We start from the raw sequence: 22,500 nt of genomic DNA, 5'->3' as shown, positions 1-22,500 counted from the left end.
TCCTAGATCACAATAAATAACGATAGTATTTTTAAGCGCCCATTTTGTAAGCTATTGCATGCAGATTCCCCCCCCCCTTCAGTTTGTTTTACAGATTTTTCTACAGTGATTAGACCTCATGAAATGCATACTGCTTTGATCTGTGACCTTTTTGTGGTGCTAATCGGGTTCCTGATATCATTATACCTTGCTCATTAATCATATTTCCTACATCCCATCAGCCAACCAGACAGCCCAAGCCTCTGTTTCAGCCCTGTGCCTGGCAGGTTTCTGCTTTTCCAGATTATTACACTGTGATACTTTGGCTTCTTATAACCAGACCCACATCAAGCTGTGTACTACAATTAAAGTCAGATGGTCCTCAGATTGAACAGGGATATAGTGTTGCAGCTGTCCGTCTTTTATTGGAATAGACCAGCAAGGGGAACAGATGATATATAGGACAGTACATAATAACAGATTGTACAGTATCAGGTCAATAGCAGGGGTTCACAATGCTAATTGGCAGACATAGTTACTTTAATCTAGCTCCCAGTATTAAAAAATAACAAGATGGGGTTTCATTAAAACAGACTAGATATATCTTTGCCTTTGTCTTGGGAGAAAGAAGTAGGGGGAAATGTGAGGATATAAACTACAGTGACTTATGAAACCAAAGGTTAATACTTTTTTTAAAAAGCAGCAAAAAAAAAATCAAGATAAGGTTAGCATCCCCTTTAAAAATCTGGGGGAACAACAATATATTCAGCTGGTATTCAAAAGCCATTGAAGAGGGTTCTAGATAAATGGGCAAGGGAACCTCCTGAGTAGGGCTCCTGATGATGGGCTTTGTGGCTGGGCATGCTTGTATGGCAGCAGATATTCTTCCAGTCCCAAACTCTTTACGTACTTTGAATTAGAAACACAAGCAAATTTGTAGCTAGTGAACTGATATGATAGGTACCTTACTCTTACTCCCAGTCATTAGCTTTGTTGTGGTATCCTGGACTTCTTGAAGTTTCTGAAGTCTTCGAAGGAAACCTTACATTATGTGCATTGTAGCAATCTAGCCTGAATGTTTTTGTAGCACGGAGAACCATAGCCAGGTCTTTTTGGTGTACTGCCAAATGGTTGGCGGCTTTTTGCTCATGTAATGTTCCAAATAACATTTTCAGATGCAGAAACTGGATTTTTGGTCCTCAGTGCAGTCATTCACATTTTCTATAGCTTGATCAGTATGTTTTGCTTCCTTTTGTCGACCCTTAGAAAGATAAACAAATTTAAACAGTATTTTTTTCCCTAAGCTTGTTTTGATTAACTGTCAAATTGTTTAAATGTCACCTTTCTATTTGCCATTTATTGCTTCAGTCATTCCATGACTTAACCTGTTGTATCCTAAAGCTGTAATGACCATACAGTGGTACCTCAGGTTGCATACGCTTCAGGTTACACACTCCACTAAGCCAGAAATAGTGCTTCAGGTTAAGAACTTTGCTTCAGGATGAGAACAGAAATCAGGCTCCAGCAGCGCGGCGGCAGCAGGAGGCCCCATTAGCTAAAGTGGTGCTTCAGGTTAAGAACAGTTTCAGGTTAAGTACGGACCTCCGGAACGAATTAAGTACTTAACCCGAGGTACCACTGTACTTCATTCATGGATTATACTACTTTGCTGGCAATCTATGCAAATTTCTTATTGTCGGGGGCAGCCAGGAACATTTTGCCACTAGAGGCAAAAACCCTGGCATAATCCCGCCCCCACTTCCTGTCCCTCACTGATGCTTGGTGCCTGGCACTTGCCACTGCTTGGTGCTGCTGGGTGCTTGGTATCTTCTGTTTCTTGATCTGCGCAGTGACCCGCTCATGGCAGTGGCATGCTCCTCTAATTGCCCCTGGCCTGCCACAAAGAGAATCAGGGGGTGGAATATGGAGGCCTAGAGGAAAGTAGAGGAGTGTGCTGTCACCCATGAGCATGCTGCTGCAGCCTCTGGAGTCAAGGAGCAGGAGGTGGCAAGCACTGGCCAGTGGTGAGCTCCCAGCAGTAGCAAGTGCTACTGGTGAGTGAGATGATGAGAACCGCAGCCCACCTGCCCACCAATCTCTCCTTTGTCTTGCCACTTTGGGTGGTGGCTTCTTCTCCTCTCAGGGTGACATCCCCTCTCAGAGCGCTGTCCCAAAGCAGCTTGCTTCAGACTGCTTCATGGGTGGACTGGTTGTGCTTATTATGGAGCGACACTGCCTATAAGATTCAGCTCACCCGCACCGTGAATTTGCCTACAAGCCTGCAGTGATTTTTCATGATGTTTTAGCATTTCAAAAGATAATAGAAACTGTTACCCACAATTTAATGAGACTTTATTCTACAATACTTCTGACATAGGCTGGAAGTACTGCCATCAAGAGTATCTCTTAATGAATCTCTTGAGAAGGTAGCGTGGACAGAGATCTGATTTCAGAAAGCTGGAATCCAGATAGTAAGAGAAGGTCTGATTCTGCATGATCTCTGAGAGCTGTAAGGTATGACTGCTGTTTCAACAAGGCTTTAAGCTCAACTGCGTACCGAAATAGGAACTGAGGCCGTCGGTTGGGCTGAATACTCCAGCCGTAGGAAGCTTTCTTATATTGTCGTTGACCCTTATAGCTCATTATTGTCTACTCTAGAGATATCAGTGTACTGGAAGAAGCAAAGATCACCAGCGTTGAAGCAATGATTTTTCAACATCAACTTTGTTGGACTGGTCATGTTGTTTGGATGCCTGATGATTGTCTTCCAAAGTAACTCCTCTATTACGAACTTAAAAATGGAAAGCGTAATGCTGGTGGTCAACAAAAGAGGTTTAAAGACTGCCTCAAGGCAAATCTTAAAAAATGTAGTATAAATACTGACAACTGGGAAACACTGGCCTGTGAGCGCTCCAGTTGGAGAACAGCCTTTACCAAAGGTGTAATGGGCTTTGAAGACACTCAAACTCAGGACACAAGGGAGAAACGTGCTAAGATGAAGGCATGCTTGGCAAATCCACACTGTGATCAACTCTCGTCGGGAAACCAATGTCCCTACTGTGGAAGGATGTGTGGATCCAGATTTGGCCTCCACAGTCACTTACAGACTCATTGTTAAAACTGTGTTTATGGAAGACAAACTTAGTCGGCTACGAGTGATCACCAAAGAAGAAGACTAGAGATAACCAAAGTTGTTCATTCCAGGTGTTGATGGATTCCAACCTCCATCAGCCCATGCCAGCATGGCCAGCGTTGAGGAGTGATTGAAATTATAGCACAACTGTCTGTTAACAGTTGTCCAGGGTTTCAGGAAGCGGTCTTCTGCAGCCCTATCTGGAGATGCCTTTGTGTGCAAAGCATGTGCATGGCTGATCTATGTTCCTGCCCCATGCTAAGAACTAGCTGAAATTAAAGGGGTAGAGCTTTGCCAGCACTAGGTGGCCTGCAGGTATATCCCCAGCTTTAGGTACAGACCGTTTAAGGGAGAGTGAATGCCCTTGAGCAATTGATGAGGCAGTGGAGCTGTTAATTGTGATACATTGCTTCAGCAGTTTGGACGCTGGCCTTGGGTCAGTGTCAAACATCGAGTGATTGTGTGGCCTGAATATTACTTTTCCTGAGACCTAGATCTCAGGTCATCTTCATGATTAAGGGTTCCCAAAGCAGATACCTTGGTTGTCCACCTGTCTTGAGTATATTCTTGAAGAAGGATTCCATTATCTCTCTTAGTGACACCATTTCAAAGTTCAGCTACTAAAAGCATTTAATGGAATTCGGTTACTTAGTTTGTATGCAAAAATGCAGGCATTCTTGAAGCCTAGAGGCCAACTCTGTATGGAAACTGCTCCCCTGCATAAATGGAACTTCTGAGATACAGGATCACTTGAAAGGAAAGGTGGCAGGCTGCATACTCCCAGTGTGGTGTAGTGGTTAAGAGCGCTAGACTCATAATCTGGGGAACCGGGTTCGCGTCTCTGCTCCTCCACATGCAGCTGCTGGGTGACCTTGGGCTAGTCACACTTCTTTGAAAGTCTCTCAGCCCCACTCCCCTCACAGAGTGTTTGTTGTGGGGGAGGAAGGGAAAGGAGTATGTTAGCCACTTTGAGACTCCTTCGGGTAATGATAAGGCGGGATATCAAATCCAAACTCCTCCTCCTCTTCTTCTCCTCAGTATCTGATCCAGGGCAGGCTAGAGCCTTTCCCAGTGAGTGATCATTGTAAAGTGAAAGACTTCAGGCAACCTGGAGATCTTCTTTCAAGGAAAATTATTTGCCATCGATTGGGGAGAGTGGGGAAGGAGTACCTCACTAGAGTAGGAATTTGAATTCCTTATTAGGGACAGAACTGGATTGAGGCACTGTCTGCAGCTATTGTTCTCAGAACAAATAGATGAGATGGGTCCCTGTATTTGCTCAGTTTATTCAAGGAACCATATATGTTGGATTGAATTGAAGGGGCTGGGAGATGTATTATGATGGGAGTAGAATCAGTATTGTGACTGATTGACTAGTAAAGTGGTTGATATGTTGCATTGTTTCAATTTATTTGACTTTTGCCTAATCTAGAAAACACTAAACAATTACTGTTTCTGCCAGCTACCATGACAACAGTATTCTGGGCTTCTAACCAGGCGATCTGTTTTTAAGTGCCTTCCCTTTCTCCTTCGTAGGCAATTAATTAATTAGAGAACTGACAGTTACTTTCAAAACCATGCATTTTCTTTCATGCTGATATTCCAGTGGTCAGATCTGCAAATGTAAATGGAAAGTCTTGTGCTTAAAGCATTTGACTGTCACTCTGAAGTTTATGTTTGCTTCTTTGTTTTGTTCAGGCCAGAGTGCCTTTTCTATTATGTGGCATCTAGTGCACTTGGGTATAAATAAATGTTGTTAGTAGTGATAGTATATTCTCTTGTAACAGGATGGTGTGAGCATGTTTAATGTTAAAGTAGATTTGATACCTTGAGACATCAAAATGTGTGTAAACCAATAATGATAAGTGTGGAAATCATGCTGTGCCTATAGGTTTATATACTTAAGCAAAATGGCACCATTACAATCACTTACTCTTATCTCTTCCGTACGAAGAGTTATAGAAGCCACATGCTTAGCCATTCCTGGCTTGGGAGCAGTGGCGTAGCGTGGGGGGTGCAGGGGGGCCGGCCGCACCGGGCGCAACATCGCACTCGCAGCTCTCTGCCCCTACTAAAATCCATGGGTTAGGGGGTGCAAATTACTTGCCTTGCCCCGGGTGCTGACAACCCATGCTACGCCACTGCTTGGGAGTATATTAACTACACAGCAACAAAGAGACAGAGGTTCTAAATGCTCCATGCATACACATTACCACCAAAAATATATATTGTAATGGCATGTGGGTTGGGTAGGAGAAAAAGTGTCATTTTACAAGGGACGGGGGCAGGTACAATTAATTTCTGCGTGCAGAAGCACTTTCCTCCTGTCTTGGTCAAAGCTGGAGCAGAGAGCATCTAGTGTGTAGATTGGTAGCGTCTGTCTCCCTGCAGTAGTGTCCCCCAAGCACTTTAGTCGACAGGTGTGAGCAGCAGCTATATAGGAAAAGGTAAAAGTGTGTACTTGGGGAAAACAGGTTTTGGCTCGCCTTCAACAATCTTGATGATTTCAACCTGTTTGTGTTGGGTCATGTCCAGAGGAGTTGTTGCCAACTGAGAGCACTCTCCTGGATCCAGTCCACTGTTCTTTAGAATTTAATTGGAGCTCCTATCTGCTTGGCCCCATGCTGTGTTCCATTTCCTTGCCTTGCTAGAGTTTGACAAAGAAATGAAACCTGCAAAACTGGTCTGTCTATCTATCTATCTATCTATCTATCTATCTATCTATCTATCTATCATCTCTATCTAATCTACAGTCACCACGTTAACATTTTTTCTCGGATTCCCTTAGACCTTACTACCTTACACCAGACTCAGAAATAAAAAGTTTTGTATTTATTTACAAATACTGTATATACACCAGGGTCGTTCATATAAATAAAATCTCTCATCCAGCGTGCCTGCTATTTTCACTTTTTCTTGAAACTGCAGCATTCATTATCTTACACTTCCCCAGTCAAGCGAAGAAATGCTGCTTGAATTTAATTCCCTCGAGGACAGTAGTGCCATCCCTTACCTTATACATCTTCCTTGCTTTATAGGCTGCATTAATAGAGAAGTACAAATGAGTGATTCCACCCCCTCTCAGTTTACTGCCTAGAGTAAGTCTTCCTCATATTGCATATTGATGCAGCCTCAAGTTGAGTGGCTCGTGCAATTCTTTTGTTGGAAGATATTTTCAGAAAGGTGTACTGTTTCCTAAATAAAAATGAAAGGAGAAAACAGTTCATAAAAACAAAGGGATTTGTCTAATTTTTTTATGATTTGAAAGTTATCTGGCAGGCTCTGATAGCTAGAAACAGGAAAGTGCAGAACACCACAAAGGTTCTCCTACAACTGCTGGCATCATCCGAGGCTTTCGCTCTAGGCTTGCTTTTTATGGGCAGACTCAAGATGGATGAATCAGCCTGCCCACAGCTTTGTCCCATTCAGCATTCAGCTTCCCTCTCCACACCAAGTTCCACATACAGGAGCTTTTGTGAGTTTCGCCAGGGGTCTCGAGGATGGAAAATGACATCTCTCCATGCACAGCTGTTTGTCTAGCCTCTGTCCTTTTTTCCAGCAGCTAAAAAATTAAAAAACAAATTATTGAAGTATTAAAATAAAAGATAATAATAAAAGTATTATTTATACCCCACCCATCTGCCTGGGTTTCACCAGCCACTCTGGGCAGCTCACAATACACATAAAATACATATTATTTACATACATACATACATACATACATACATACATTGATGATGATGATGTGAATACTACAACCAGCAACCTAACTCCTGGTTCTTGAGTTTAATACAATAATGCACATTTTTAGATTGATGTTATTTTCAAAGTTTATAGCAAAATTTCTCCTCCCCAAGGTATCTGGGGCAGCATGCACATAACAAAAATCAACAATTAATTTTAAATTATATTTTTATTCCTTCTCAAGTTCTGCACTCTTCATAGTTAGACTGAGATTTCATCTGTTGTTTCACACACATGCCCTTCCATCTGCTTTTCAGTAGCAGCTTATTTTGGAAATCATTGCTGCTAGATGTGAGATGACCTCCGTCTTTAGAGCAACTCTGAAATTCTGTGATTTGTGCCATCCAATCTTTCCCACTTTAAAAGAAGGCAGATGCTTCGTAAAATATTGATTTTTAACATGCCTTTTCCAATTGAGTGAGATGTTTTAATTTAGTGTCTCTTCTTCCATTATCTTTTTTTGCCCCCTTTTTTCATGGTTCTGTGTATTTAGTCTGTGAGCCTCCAGGCAGGGTTTTGTTGTTTTCACTTTTGTGTTTTTATGTAGTACATCACTTTGTTTTCTTCCAGGCGCTTAAAAGATTATAGTGGTGGTGATGATAATATGTAGAGAAGGGTAAAGGGCTTTGAATGCTGGAATCATAAAATATTTACATTTGTGTGTGTGTGTGTGTGTGTGTGTGAGAGAGAGAGAGAGAGAGAGAGAGAGAGAGTGAGTATAAGCATTCAATAAGAAGGTTTGTAAATTCATTTTTCCTTTATCTGATTAGGTAGTCTACATTTTAGGCAATGATGTGTGAACAAATCTCAGGAATTCTTAAGTTCTTGGGGCAAGGTGTACATTTGTGACTCACTGATTAGTAGATAAAGCATAATACCTCTTAATTTGGGGTCACAAGTGCTCAACTGTCATGTGCTGACCTTTTAGTCATTACATTTTGAAGTCATGTCATTCAGGAGGCTGGGGAGAAATTTGAAGGACAATTCTGAATGACTGGAGTTTACTTGGAGTTCCTGTTCATACAATAATGTGTATAGGTTACATACTTGCGTTATGAATAATGCAGATAAATCCACACGTGATATGCTATAAATATGAGTGGTTGGATGAAAAAGGTAGAACTTGAAGCATAAAACAAACCCAGAGTTTCAGGATTCATAAAGTTTGTAGATGCTGAAATTTTCAGTTTCTGAGTTCAAAGCAAAATTTATAAACCTTAAGGACTCTGTTGATGTGAAAAAGTTAGGTACTTTTGTTTTCCCAGTGGCTTCTACTTAATGGTGTTGTGTTAGGAAAGAAATACGGCACGTATTCAGAAGGGTGAATAGGGAGAAGGAGGATCCTTTAAGCAAAGGGCAACAATCTATCTCTTTATCTAAATTATCTGTGTGAGGAATTTTGGCACTGCTGGAGGATGGTGGGGCAAACCCTCCGAAATTGTCTAGGGGAGGAAGTGTGCTACAGGCAACGAGACGTTACTGTGAAGCTTAAGCAGTCAATTTATCTGTCTTACTAGGTGACCATTATGTGGTTGTTTTAGCAGCCACAAATATTGTCAGAACAAATGAATTCCAAGATAATGAGTACGTCAAGGCTTTCTGACACTGGTGGGTGTGCCATCACAAATTAACTAGTATTAAAATCTTTTCAGTACACACTTGTCTAAGTTTCCAAACTTTTAAAACTCAGCTAGAATATTTATGTCAAACATCAGCTCTCAACAGACTTCAAATGATGCAGACATGGAAGTGTGTTCTAGTCAGGGAGGAAGGAGATTGACTTATTTTTATATATATATTTATAGAATGGCTGTGAAGGTAATTGTGAGAATCTATGTATTCAGTCCTGCTTTGTGTATCCACTTTCTGTGAGCAAAAGTTGCAGATAAATAGAAAGAGCTGACTTTTTATTGTTTGTTGCAGGCAAAACAAGGGCAGGATTAATAACTGCACACTTTCAATGAATAAATGATCAGTTTAAGATTTAGTACATTAATTTGCAGGGCTCAGGCAATTGGTGGGGTTGAGAATTAAAAACCCGGTTTGTTATTGACCTATAACTCCCATTGTCCCTGATCATTAACTATGCTTGCGCTGATGGGAGTTAAAGACCAACAGCATCTGGAGAGTCCCAGTTTCCTCACTCCATTCTAGGAGATGCTCTTGCAAGCCCAGGCAGGACCCGGCTTGATGGCAGTAGGCAAAGCTCTTAAGTGATCCCAGTAAAGGAAGCACTAATCAGTTCTCAATTCTATTTCTTTCTCCTGGCAACATTAGCTTGGATGCTTAGGAAGAAATTTTAGGTTGTGAGCCATATATCTCTATATAGTTTGTTATATTCCATGACTGCAGCTGAGTGATCATCTCTTGGGTAGAAAGAGGAGTGCACCTCCATCCTCTAGTCTAAAGAATCCAGAAAGTTTAGAACCAAATGACAGCTCTCTAAAATTTCTCCCAGATCAGATGTCATTTTGCAACTTCTCATAGATAGGCTTATTATTAATAATATTATTAAAACTTCCATCCTGCCTTTCTTCCCCAAAGACTCCAGGGTGGCAAACAACAAAATAGCAAAACAATACTTTAAAAAAAAAAATTAAAAACAATTTTAAGCAGTCACATATCCTCACAGCTAATAATTTAAAGGTTGCCAGGGACATTATATCTCACCCATCAAATGCCTGGGTGAACTTCTCCTACTAGATTTTACCAGCCACTTTGGGCAGGGATCAAGAGGATACATTGTCGAGTTCACAGCGGCAAGTGTTCTGGCCATATCGTTAGGCCACAACAACTCGTGCTAGACGATGCTCCAGGGACCTCAAATGGACCTGCACTAATTGTGGAATCAGGTTTGACATGGTTCTGAATGATTTTGCCCTCAAAGTGCTTTGCAAATATCTCACAGCAAGCTGCGGTCTGAACCAATCAATCTACAGCTCTGCTGTTTAGTTCACTGAAGATGGAGGTCAATAAGTATGTTCTCTTTGCTGCTGCCAGTACCACATGGTAAACGCAACTGCGCACTCATACCTGTGTTTGGTCAAAATTGTGTTGGGACTTGTGCCACCTGTGCTCTAGCTGTTGGCCAGCCTGCTTCAAAACTTAGAGCTCAGAAAAAGCCTCAGGGTCCCTTTGGCTTAGAGAGGATGCTTAGGAGAGTGAATCAATGGGCCTCTCCATCTTTCCACTCCACAGTGAGATTAGAACCTCAGCCACGCTGCCTGGAAATTCTCCCAGGGCATATTTATTTATTTAAAAATGTATACCCTGCTTTATAAGGAACTTCCTCCATAATCTACAATAAAAAAACCACACTCCACATAACAATAGAATATAGAAATACAAATGCAGTATGCCGTAATAACAATAAACCAGCATAAAAACTCAAGAAATAGAAAATAAAACATAATAGGGATTATAAAAGCAGCATTGAGACATAAAATGCTAAGAATTAAAGCCTTTCTGTAGTGAAAACCAGATTGAGGGTATGATCAGCATTATATGTTGGGTGCATGATTTATTGAGCTGCCCCATGGTTGTCATAATGGCCATCAAGACCTGAACCAGCTCAGGCAACATGGAATTGGATCCTCACCAAGACTAACGTCCTCAAGTACTCTATCATCACGCCAGAAACCTCCTCCACCAGCTCAGTAATGGAGGTGGCTGAGCAGCGGGATGGGTGAAAAAGCCAGCAAGATCCCTGTCTTGTCTGTAACCCAACACCAAGTACAAACTCTCACATCCAGCTCCCAGATGCATTGGTTTTCTGGTAATAATGATGGTAGTTTTTATGAATGACTACCATGCCCCTATTCCGTGGTCCACCTGGCCTCAACTGCGCTACACTGAATTCCCAGGCAACCACACCTGGTTAAGATCAGAGTGCCTCAGCTCAGCTCTTAATAATCCATACCACATCAACCACCTCATCCATGATCAGATCAGTTACTTCGTTGTGGACCACTTTAGCCACAATATTGGCCATAGTGACCCCCTCTGCCAAAGCAACCTTCAACAGGAGGATTTTGCAGAATGATTTTGATGCAGTCAGTTCTGACTTTTCCATTTTATTACTGCTCACCCTAGTTTGACTATTACTAACAGGAGGCAGATCACAAAGAAAAGTCTTACATTTTATTAGTAGACTCCTGTTCTTCCTGGTGTAAGCAGGAAGTCTGGTACAGCCTCAAATAATTTCTACATTTAGGATAGGGGTAGTTGAGGAATTTTGGATCTACCCACTCCAGTGTCCTCCTGTCTGCTTCTCTTTAGTTCAGGTTAAGTTTCTTTCTTCGTTTTTGTTGTTGTTTTATTTAGAATCAGTTCTAGGCCTGGAAAACGAACCTTCCACACAGGTTCTTGTGCAATCTACACAGGAAGGGCTTCCCTTCCTGGGTGGCATTTCTGCTTCAAGAACCCTGCCTGCTACCTGCAGGAGATGCAATGATGGATCCAGGTTGTTCTAATAACATTAAGAAGAGCAGGCATTTACTAGTAAATTCCATTTTTATTATCATGGAGGGGGATAATTTCATTGTACTCCTCTATAGTTTTTATGATTAAAACGCTTGCATGAAATCTACTAATAAATTCGGTTGTCGCATGATTTGCCTGAAAGCTAATCAAACCAAAATGTATGTTTTGGTTCACCTCATAAGAATGTAGGAATTTTGTTGTCTAACACAGGTGAATTTTCTCTAACAGATTTAAATTGGCAAAGGAGAATGATTTAAACTGGTTTCCTTTCTTAGCCAATTATAAATGAACTGTTGGTTTAAAGTTGTAGTTCAAGTTGCTTTAAGACTGTTTATAATGTATCCTTTGAAAAGCAATTGGTGCCTGTCTTTTGTTGCAAAGCAGTAAGTCTGGGGCACAGAGCCTGCAGAGCAGTAAAGGAATTTGATTTTACTCATTTCTAAAATTAAAGACAAATATCTGTTTCTATTGGATTATAAACAGGTTCTGGACAGCTTCAGCTGCTACATAAGCCAGGGATATTTTAATTTGCTGGGCAGACATGTTTACTGTGTACTATGTAGTTTATGAGTGTTACCATAAATGAGGTAATCTTGCATCTTGGTTTCCATGTGTGAAACATTACATGAGCAAATGCAGCTGGGTTGTTAGTTGATGATATTAGTGGACTTTATTTGGACATAAACTATGTGCTGAACTGTTTAAAATATTTGCTTTAAAGCTGGTAATGCTGTTTGCTTTAGCGCTTTTATACAACTTCAGTGAAATTAAAATTCACAAAAGGTGCACATCTTAACCTCAGTGTTAGCAATGAAGATTCAAAAAGTAGCACCACGTTCCTGATAAAAGTAAACTTTATATTCCTTCCTGATAACAGTTTGTGTTAAGCATGCACATGAACAGTAGCTAGCATGGTAAAGTGGAGCCAAACTCTCTTTGTGGAAAGTGTCCCTGTCTGATTTGGGGAGGTTGCCCCCCTGTGCCATAGCCCACCTTAACAGCCAGGTACTCACAACTCTCTGGAGATGTTTTGTGGGAAGCTAATGGTCTGCTGGGGGGAGGGACAGGAAATTCACATCCTGTCTACTTTCTTCCATGGGTTTTCCTCTGTATTGAGACCACTGTGTTTTGCTGTATACATTTGAAAAACCCAAAGACATAATTTTTATAAAATCTTATTGAGAGTTTAAAAAAATCTTAGTGAAAGTAAAAACAAATAGTTCAAATATATTTTGAAATTTACTGCTGTTCCTAAATTAAATTCTCATGGTGAAAGCTTGTTGGTAGTAAATAACATTTTTGAACTCTGGATGGATTTACAATTGCATGTGCAGAACCCACATTTATTCAGCATTCTTAGCATTCAGTATATGAAACTGTTATATTTTTGCACACTTTAGTACTTCAAGGTATACCTTTAATTAGCAGCTTATATGAAGATTAGATATGGCCTTTGATTAATAAGCACTGAAAGCAAATTGCACATCATTTATTTCTATTTTTTAAAAAATAAATATTCTAGGAATTCTTTTACTGTGGGATAGTTTTAAGCTGGATGCCAGTAGAAAAGGACTTGGAAAATAATTACAAATTGTTGTGGGCTGTTTAATGTATAAGATGGAGAATGGTGAGGGGAGGAAGACAGGGGTCAAGGAAAACGATGTAATACTATAATGTTTTTAGATGTATACATGGCATTCCTACATTGGTTCAATTTGTTAAGCTACCTGACGTCTTCATGCGTAGTTTAAACAAGATTTTGTTCTTGGGCTGCTCTTCCTTTTTAGCTTTCTTCTTAAGGAGAAGGATGATAAATGGAAATATAAACATAGCATGAGAATGTGAACTAGCTCCCAAACATTTCAATAGGTTTGTATAAACAACTGGTCATTGTTACCTTTAGTTGGATTACAGTTTCCCTCAACGCAGTAAGGCACTTCATCTGTGTTTTGGTGTATTTGCTTAAAGACCTCGGTGTTTAAATAATGGTTATATAATTATACATTCATTAAACATTTCATTTTAAGACATAATATCATAATAACCTGGACTGAAGAAAAATTGCCCAAAAACAGACAAGTCTTAACTTTAAACCATTTGTTTTACTGAGTTCATTTTAATTGTGTCTCTTTAAAACAGGGTATTTTATCCTTTGTCATTGTATGCATACTGGCCATAGATGTCTTTAAATGTTCACTGTATAGGTTGGACCACATGCCCATAGCCTAGAAGAAACATGGGGGAGAGTACATACCTCAGTTGCAGAGCACATACTTTCCCCGATTTCAGTCCCTGGATAGGAAAGGCTTGTGCCCGAAATCTCTGTCAAGAACTGCCAACAGTATAGAAAATACCAAACTAGATGAGCCATTGGTCTGACACAGTATAAGATAGTTTGCTATGTGTCACTTGGGATTGAACGTGAGATCCCATTGGGAACCAGCACAAATGAGTATCTGAAATAAATTGAAACAGCAGAAATAAAATGTTTTCTACTAAGTTCTTACTTCTTTCATTTCCTGAAACTACGACCTAATGTTTTACTTTTTAAAGAGATTTCGAATCTACAATTTTATTTTTGGAGTAAGAGAATGAATAATATTGCAGCTGAAATCAGAATGAAAACGTTCATACCTTGATGAGTAAAACAGTATTAAATCTATTTTTAAAAAACTTTCTAAGGGGGCGTTTTTGGAAACGAGGCTAATCCACACAACATTTTCATTTTTGGTACACTAGCCATTTAAGCAGCTTTGAAATTTATACAATTTTTGTTTAGCTGTCAAAATATTTAATTATACCCTGCCTTGAAGGTGTAAAACTGTCAAATAAATCAGAGTCTTTGAATAAATGTTTGGCGAATTGCTCTGGCTATGACACTGTAGATGCTACTTGGCAAAACTTTGTGGTAAACGTTTAGTCAGCAGGTATAGGGCAACGCTGGTACGGTGCTTGATAATTACTTGTAAAACAGCAGGTTGTGATGAAGTGGGTTAAGATGTTGCATGTGCAGCTTCAGAGCACTGGGAAACAGTGAACCTAGCTTCAAAAAATATATATACATCTCTGTTCATTTTACAATGTCAGGAAAAGTGCTATCACTAAAAACATTTCCTCAGAAAAGAATTTTTGTTTTAATGAAGCCGCTCTGAAAGCTGTATGGGGAAAAAACACCACAAATCTCAAGTCTCTTGCTTTTGTGTGAAATCTAGGCTAATGTGTCTATAATTACTAAAGTTTCAAGAATCTGGTTAAGCGGAAATTTTTCTTAGCGCGATCCTTGAGAAATATATATGTACAGTGGTAGTAGTGGCAATGCAAACTCTAAACTCCCAAAGGTGATTGGGGTGAGGTAAATTAGTTCCCCTTTGAAGCTTTTCTTCTCCCCTCCTTTCAGAATGAATGAGGAGGTCCTTGAATGAAAGCTGCTTTTCATTAGTGCCACCCAATACCTATTTGAAAGAAAAAAGCTCTCCTAACACACACAAACACAAGAGTAAAGGAAAGCTTCCCCTTTCTACAAGGAAGAGTTCAGCTAAACAGCTCCTAGCTTCTCTTTCCAGTCAGGTGGCTTCAAATCAAAGTTAATTACTGTAGTCATTTATTCTAATCACTCTCTTCGTATGGCTAGCTGCATTCTGTCATGGGGTGGCATCGTTTGAAGCCAGTTAGGTTTGAAAGCCACTGCAGGGTACTTGAGCCTCATTAGTGAGGCTTATCCATGCCTGGCTCTGGATGTGATCCCTGATTAACTCTCTGTTAGCCTCCCTCCCCAGACAACACTCCTCCCTTCCAATTAACTCTTGCCTTACTGTCTGCTTTTCACTCATATCAAGACATAGCAGCGTGAGGAGATGTTGTTTAGCTGGCCTTTTGCTTTGCTTGCTAAGGCAAAAACACCCGTATTTCTTGATTTGCATCTCTTTTACACAATTGTGATCGGGACAGATGTTTTTCTTCTTTTCACTGAATGGCATCAACCCATAGCTGACAGCACAGTCCTCTTCCTTACTCACTGGACTACTTTATACCAATCAGGGACTTTGTGCAATTTTCGTATATGTGCTGCCGAAGTGAGCACGGACTTTGTGCAATTTTCGAATGTATGCATGTGTTTGGGTCCAGCTGTGACTTGAAAGGTCTTCAGTTTTGTTTCAAGCCAGTAAAAGTTTTGTAACTGAAGCCTATTAGATGGATCTGAACTGGCCCGTTTTGCATTCTCGGGGGGGGGGGGGGGCGAGATTAAAATCATGATATGAAACTCATTTATAAAATGGATAGAACCTGGAGCTTCCGGCACTCTGTACTGGCTGGTACCCTGTAGTCTTAATTGCTATACAGCAGTATACAGAGGCTTTGAATTAAACCATGGCATCACTTTGCATCAAGACAGATTTTAGCTGGTGTATTTGTTAACTCATCTGTAACAATAAGTAATATATCATATATTCATGATATATCAAGACAGGCAGAGGGAAGCGGCCATCAGCAGTATTGTACTGAAACATCTGGCTCTAAGACCCAGAGTGTGGTCTTGGGGGTGGGGAGTTCAGAGTTGAACCACATTTCTCTCAGGAAAGAATGAAGAGTGAAGGCAGTATCAGAAAGCAAGATACACATCAGTTGGGGAGAAAATGAGTGGTGGGTGGACTACTTAAGATCAACCCTTGAGTGGGCCAACACATGGATGACAGTAAAAGAAACTGATGGGATTTTTGCAGAAATGATTGTTCCTTGCAGATCAAGCTCCTTCAATTCTATCTGCAAGGAACAATATGCATTTTATTGGGGCATATTCAGATTGAGCCTAACAGTTTTTAATAGTTTATGTTATGGTATGCTTGGTGAATTTTCACTGTGGATGCTGAAATCAAGTTTGTAAATTTTCCTAATGCTTTCATGATGATACAAACTGCTGTTTAAAGTCAGAGCGATGAATTACAAAGAAATATTCAGGATATTAAACAATTGTTTGTCTCTGTATTATTATATTCTGAGACCAGTGCTTTTTTGTGATGGTACTTACCTGTATAGAGTACCATCGCTTCTTTTTTTGCTGCCCATGGCAGCCATTTTGTACTAGCACCCACAACACTTTTAACAAGAGTCCTGGCTCCTTTTTAAAAAACAAAAACAAAAAAGCACTGTCCTAGATTACCAGTATATTGGGAATTATGTTCTATGGCTTTAAAAATATTATTATTGATAGAGCTACCCAGAGTTTATCCAGGACATAGTACATGGTGGGTATAGACTTGTTCATTTATTTGCTGCACATTGCAGTACATTCCCAAATGATCAGTATCAAAGCTTGGCTTTATAGGTTAGATTTTTTAAGATAGTACTGGCCTACCTTCCAGGATTTTGTAAAGGTTGCTGAGAATGCATTTTAAATATTTTTAGCATGGGAAATTTGCTATGTAAATCAGTCTTTCCCAACCTGACACCTTCCAGATTTGTGGATTATAATTCCCATCAGCCTCAACCAATATGGACACTGTGCAGAGATGATGGGAGTTGTAGTCCAAAATATCTGTATGAAAGCAAGTAAGGGAAAGAAACTTGCCTTGTTAACATCAGCATTGTGTGGGCACACATAGGTGCCATACAGTCAGACCACTGAACTGGCTAGCCTACTATTATTGTTTACTGGGACTGGCAGAGCCGCTCAGGCAGGAGTCTTTAATTGGAAATGTTAGTTACTGAATCTAAGCATATTTGGATATGCACTAACACTGAGCTAAGGTCCCTCCCTATTAAATCAGAGAAATAAAATATGCATTTGGACCAGGTAGGAGAATTCAGAAACTGAGTTGTTAGCAAACAAAAGGGGTAGGGTGGGATCCATTGATGAGAGAGGTAAAGGTTTTGTGAGAATGATCTGCGATGAGTACAGGGCAGAACTTTTTAGGCTCTAGTGTGGACATTTTGCTTCATTTGAGTAGATGTCCAGTCATGGTACAGAGTGTGTGGCAGTTTTGATCCTGTTTACAAATGTGCAGGCTATTCTCTTTTGATATGCAGGCTAGTGCTTTCTACAAAGCCGTTCCTACTCCCAGGAGGGAAGGGAATGTGAGCGGGAGACGATTCTTGCATCATGCAGGGGGCGCTACGTCCCCTGCTTCAACTCCAAGGCTGACGCCACACCCCTCCCTAGTTGGGCACCCAATAGGGAAGCTCGGCGGGGGCGTGGCTTGCTGCTCAAACGCAGCCGCGCCAGGCATCCCCACCATTGCACACACATTTTCTTCGAGTCAATAAAGTTGTGGCCTTTACCTTACCCATTAACCTTACATTCTGTGTCCACGTGTCTTTATTCCCCAAGCGGTGATCGGGTCCTCGAATCACAATATGTAAACACAAGCAAAGCATTTTAGTCTTTATTCTTTTCCTTCTGTTCAAGGGAGATTGACTCCTTAGTAAATAGCATCAGAATGCAATGAACCTTTTGGTGGAAGTCTGATTTAAACACTTTCCTTAGCATTACATACGTGCATACTTTCTTTCTAAATAATGAATAAGTCCAACGTGTTCCATAATGTTCCTGTTCTTATGCTTCCCCATTGTACTATTCCTTATCCCTTGGGTTTTTAGGAATAAAGAAAAATAACTACATAGAATGCTAATGTCAACTGAATAGTCACTATATGTATAGAATCACACCACATTGTATATTTAAAGAACACCAAAATAGTCTGATAAAATGTCTATACTCTACGAGGCATACTATTCACCACCTAGGTTGTTACTGCAAGTGATGGTTTATATCAGGAATAAATTAGAAACAAAACAAAATAAATGTTAGCAAATACCATTTATTTTATTGGACAAATTCATTTAAATGTAACAGGTAGGAAGCTGCTGTCATTAATGTGTCTGTCTTTTTCTTTATATAGTCCCCTCTTGCATATTTACTTCTAGATGTCCAAAACAAAGCCAGTATTTTAAGAGTTAATTTCTTATTAAGAAGAGAGGAAATCTGGTAACTATTGAAGAGACTAGACCTATTGGTGCACACAAACAATTTGTCAGTCTTCGTAAACGTGAATAGCTTTCTGCAAAGTGGCTGCTCTTGCTTTGTTTGAACAGTCTAAACTTTTCCTTTTCGGAATTTAAATCTTAGAAGGGAATGTGATCCACATATTCAATCAAAATCATTTAATTCAAAGCATATTTTGATTGGAACAAAGCTGACATGGAAAAGAAACTCCAGAATTTTTTTTTTTAGTTGAAAGGACTTTTTATCATATATTTAACAGGAAAATTTGAAATGGTTCTAATTAGGCCGAAAAAAACAGCCTTCATCGTTGTAAATTAGAAAGGTCATACATCAGTGTTAAGGAAACATTACTGCTAGTGTTTGAAATCCAGCACATGCAAACATAACAGACTGCTTGATTTTTAAATTTTGTTTGTTGCCCATAGTATAATGTGATCGTCAAATTTATATAGTCCTTAAGAAAAGGGATGTGCGTTTGAAGCGAAAGAACAGAATTTTAAGTCTTGAAACTAGTTACTGTTTTTCTTTTCCTGTTCAGTTTTTTCCTGCACATTCCTTAAATTCTGTTTTTTGTATAAAATTATTTTAGCTCATGTTTTTAGGAAATATATACGTTTTATATATTGAAAAACTACTTCCTAAGAACTCTGAAATGGTAGTAGGTTTATCTTACAATTTTGGGTGTGCAAAATTGCAAGAACATAAAGCCCACCAAAATACTGTATTTATATAGACCACCTCATAGGCACACATGATGAATTTTATTGACAGTCATTGGATTCTGCTGGACTATGTACAGTACAGAAAGTGCCCTGTTTTTAATATTTTGTATATGATGTCAGATATTCATTCCAGGAAAAAAGGTAAGTCTATGTTTTGTTTTACTAAAAAAGAGCTATGATAAATATCCCAAAACTATTGTCTTAAGGTGATTTAAAATGAGAGAGTATGCATGCGGTAAGAGACAAATTATATATTTATACACACACATGTATTTTGTTGATAATAAAGTACTAATGCTACAAAAGCTAAATTTCAAGCAAGACATGATTTATCATCCTTTATTAAACCCTAATGCTGCTTAAATATATGAAAGATCTACTTATATTACAACATTTTACTTTTTCTTCGAAACAAAAGACCGAGTCTATTAATATACAGTACCTATTTTCTTGAATTTGAGTAGTGTACTTTAATAGTGCCTTAGAATTGCACTTAGAATATTTATGAGCAATTGGGACTTTACCTTTGCAGCATCTTAGCTTTGATATTAAGGGAATCCTGGAGCATATCTGCTTTGTGACTGGATAAATGAAAGTTACTAATAGGTGTTTGTGTTTGACATCTGTATATTGTACTTTTTAGCATATCTCAAGTGTTTTAGTCTTGGTCTAATAGATCTCATTAAAAAAATAGATATCAGCCCCAAGACAGTTTGTCAAGGCTTATATGAGTCCCACAGGACTGAATTGACAATTTGTGTGTGGCTTTCCATGGCAGTCCTCTTGTGGTCTTATTTGATCCTTAACAATTGGGCATTAGCCTCTGATTTATTTTACAATAACTCAATAGAGCAGAATATAATAGTACTGTGTTGGGTGTTTTAGTGGATTTTCTTTTTCACGAAATTTTCTCAGAGCATATATAGGGTGTAAATGATGCATCCTGTCTGCTTTGGGAGCACTAACAATTGATTGGTTAGGGTTTAAGAGCAGCGATGGGAAAGGAGTTTAGTATCCCCTAGTTGCACACCGTATTTAACTGTAGCTTTAATGAGCAATGTCTGCCTCAGAAGCTTTGAGTGATCTTAAATGAATAAACTGAACTCCATAGTTTGAGGGAGAAACAGAGAGAAATTGCTATATGTAAGATTTTTACATACACAAGCATTATAGACTGCATATTTGACATTCAGTTTGTTTTACAGGGCAATGTCTAATGCCTATCTGGGATTTATATTATATCTAGGTTGTAATAGCCATTATCCTGCCTTTAAATATTTTCCCATTTGTCCGAAATTCTTATCATTTGCTTCTACAGTTTGTTACCTTATTTACAACAGTTTACAAAAGGTCTCTGACCATATATATCGTAGTTTTGAATATTGCTGTTTTATTCAGTCACTTTATGTTTAGGTATCACAATTGCGTGGGGGAAATTAACCATCACATTTATACACAATGGCAAATATGTTAGAAATATCTTGAAAGGTAAATTACAATTAAATTTCAGGGCTATTTCATTTTCTTACTCTTGTAGACATAGACTGAAATCCTATACCCACCTAGTAATAAGATGCATTGAACTCAATAGAACTTATTTTTCAGTACACGTGTATAGGATTGCAGTGAGTATATTTAGACTCAAAGCACCCGTTTATGCTAACTTTTGTTAGGCAAAAGATTAAATAAATCACCAACACTCCACTATGTACATGTTCTGAGCCGGTGGGGTGGTTTTATTTTGTTTCTAAAGGTTTACTAAACATACATGATTTGTAATTTGACATGACTGCAGAAAGATATCAGAATAGTTATTCAGCCTCATTGAATTTATGTATTTCTACCACAATAGTTTAATGTATATTGGTATATAATCAAGGGTTTTAGAGTGCAGCAAGCCATATGCATGTTCATTTTGAATGTAAATATATCTTCCCATTTCTTCTTTTTATTTTAGAAGAAGTAGCTATAAGAGAAATTGAATGTTTCTAGAAAGAAAGCAATAAAAATTTAATTCACACAATTGTCATTTCCTGAGCCTTATGGGACTTTATAGCACAGAGTATACTGATATGGAGACACTTGTGATAATTCTCACAGTTTTCAACTTATTAAACAATTTTGAAATCATTAATATTTAATTGGATCAGTTGTTCTTTATCGTTTTAATTGTGCATGTGTGTTTTGGAAAGGTTTTGTACGAGCCAGAGTATTGCTTTCATAAATAAGGGCAGCTTTCCTGGTAGGCATATGTATTGAAAAATTTTCCCATATGGTCATTTTTTGGTGGCTGGGTGGAAGAGAAGAGTGACTTGATATACCGTCTAGTCATCCATTATAAAAGATGTTTCTAGCAATCCACTAACTGGGCTTGTAAATGAAAAAAATGATATGAACATGAAGATATGGATAGGCCTTTTCTTGATTGAAAGTTCTAATTAAGTGAATAGAGGAAAATTAACTGAAATTAGCTGTCAGAAAATCACATTTAAATGAGTGATGAGTTGCTCAGGCAGTAAACATTTAAATGATATAAATTGCCATTTAAGTGTATGGTTTAATGTTTGTCATGCATTAACATGACATGAGATTGCAGTGACAATCAAGCAGCTTGCTCTAATTTGAACATATTTAGGGCTTTTGTGCGAAGTGCACCACACAAATTAAGACAATTGCTGTTTTTATGTGTCAATTTAAATGTTTCTTCAGGCATCAGTTAATGAAACTAACCAATCATTTCTGTATGCACACTGCAGACTAGTTTCTCAGGGTTTGAGTAAATTTCCCAGTTTAAATTAGGCATTTCCTTGAAAAGGAAGCCTTGCTTAATCTCTGTAAATTACAAAGATGCCCTTTTTCTTTACATTGTTTCATCTGCACTTTTTAACCCAAAAAGACAATACATTATTGCATAGCTGATCTTGCATCAAAATGCTGGAGTAATTTTAAGTGGCCCCCCCCAATAATCATTAGAGTATACTGTGGTCTGTTTTTATTAACAAATACTGACAAATGTTTGCTATATAGTTGATAACTTTAAACTGTCACACTTGTAGGTTATCCACTCTTGTAGAATGAATGCTTCTATACATTTATCCCCAAAGCCTTCATACAAAGGTTTCCCAATAATTTCACCAACTAGGTAGCTTCATTCAACTTGCTGTTACACACTGGGGCATATCTGACTAGATAGACCTGATTCATGTTCCCTGGTTTCCAGGACTCCTCTGCAATTAAATGCATAAAGAACTTTAAATGCTCTGATAATGCATATTGTACATGCACACATACGTATATAGGAGATTCTCTACATTGTGGTCAGAGTTGTACAAAAGTTGATAGAAATTTGTTAACAAGTAGAAATAGGGTAGATTGTCTTGCGCTATACCAGAGCCAGCATGGCCCAGCAGCAGGGGTGGTATTTGGATATGAGACACCTG

General features: G+C 38.9%; 1 protein-coding gene and 1 long non-coding RNA gene across 6 annotated transcripts in view; both read left to right on the top strand.

Annotated features, from left to right (window-relative positions):
• LRBA (LPS responsive beige-like anchor protein) overlaps positions 1-22,500 on the top strand; it is a 350,444-nt gene that overhangs the window by 276,724 nt on the left and 51,220 nt on the right. The window lies entirely within an intron of this gene.
• Positions 1,747-5,812, top strand: LOC310657949. The gene is made up of 3 exons (XR_014502027.1): positions 1,747-4,267; positions 4,374-5,114; positions 5,265-5,812. It is a non-coding gene; the product is annotated as an uncharacterized lncRNA (long non-coding RNA).

Source organism: Podarcis tiliguerta, assembly GCF_965153285.1.
Source record: "Podarcis tiliguerta genome assembly, chromosome: 9".
Classification (NCBI taxonomy): Eukaryota; Metazoa; Chordata; class Lepidosauria; order Squamata; family Lacertidae; genus Podarcis; species Podarcis tiliguerta.
Note: the sequence above shows the minus strand (reverse complement) of the source record. Positions and strands in the feature narration are given on the sequence as shown.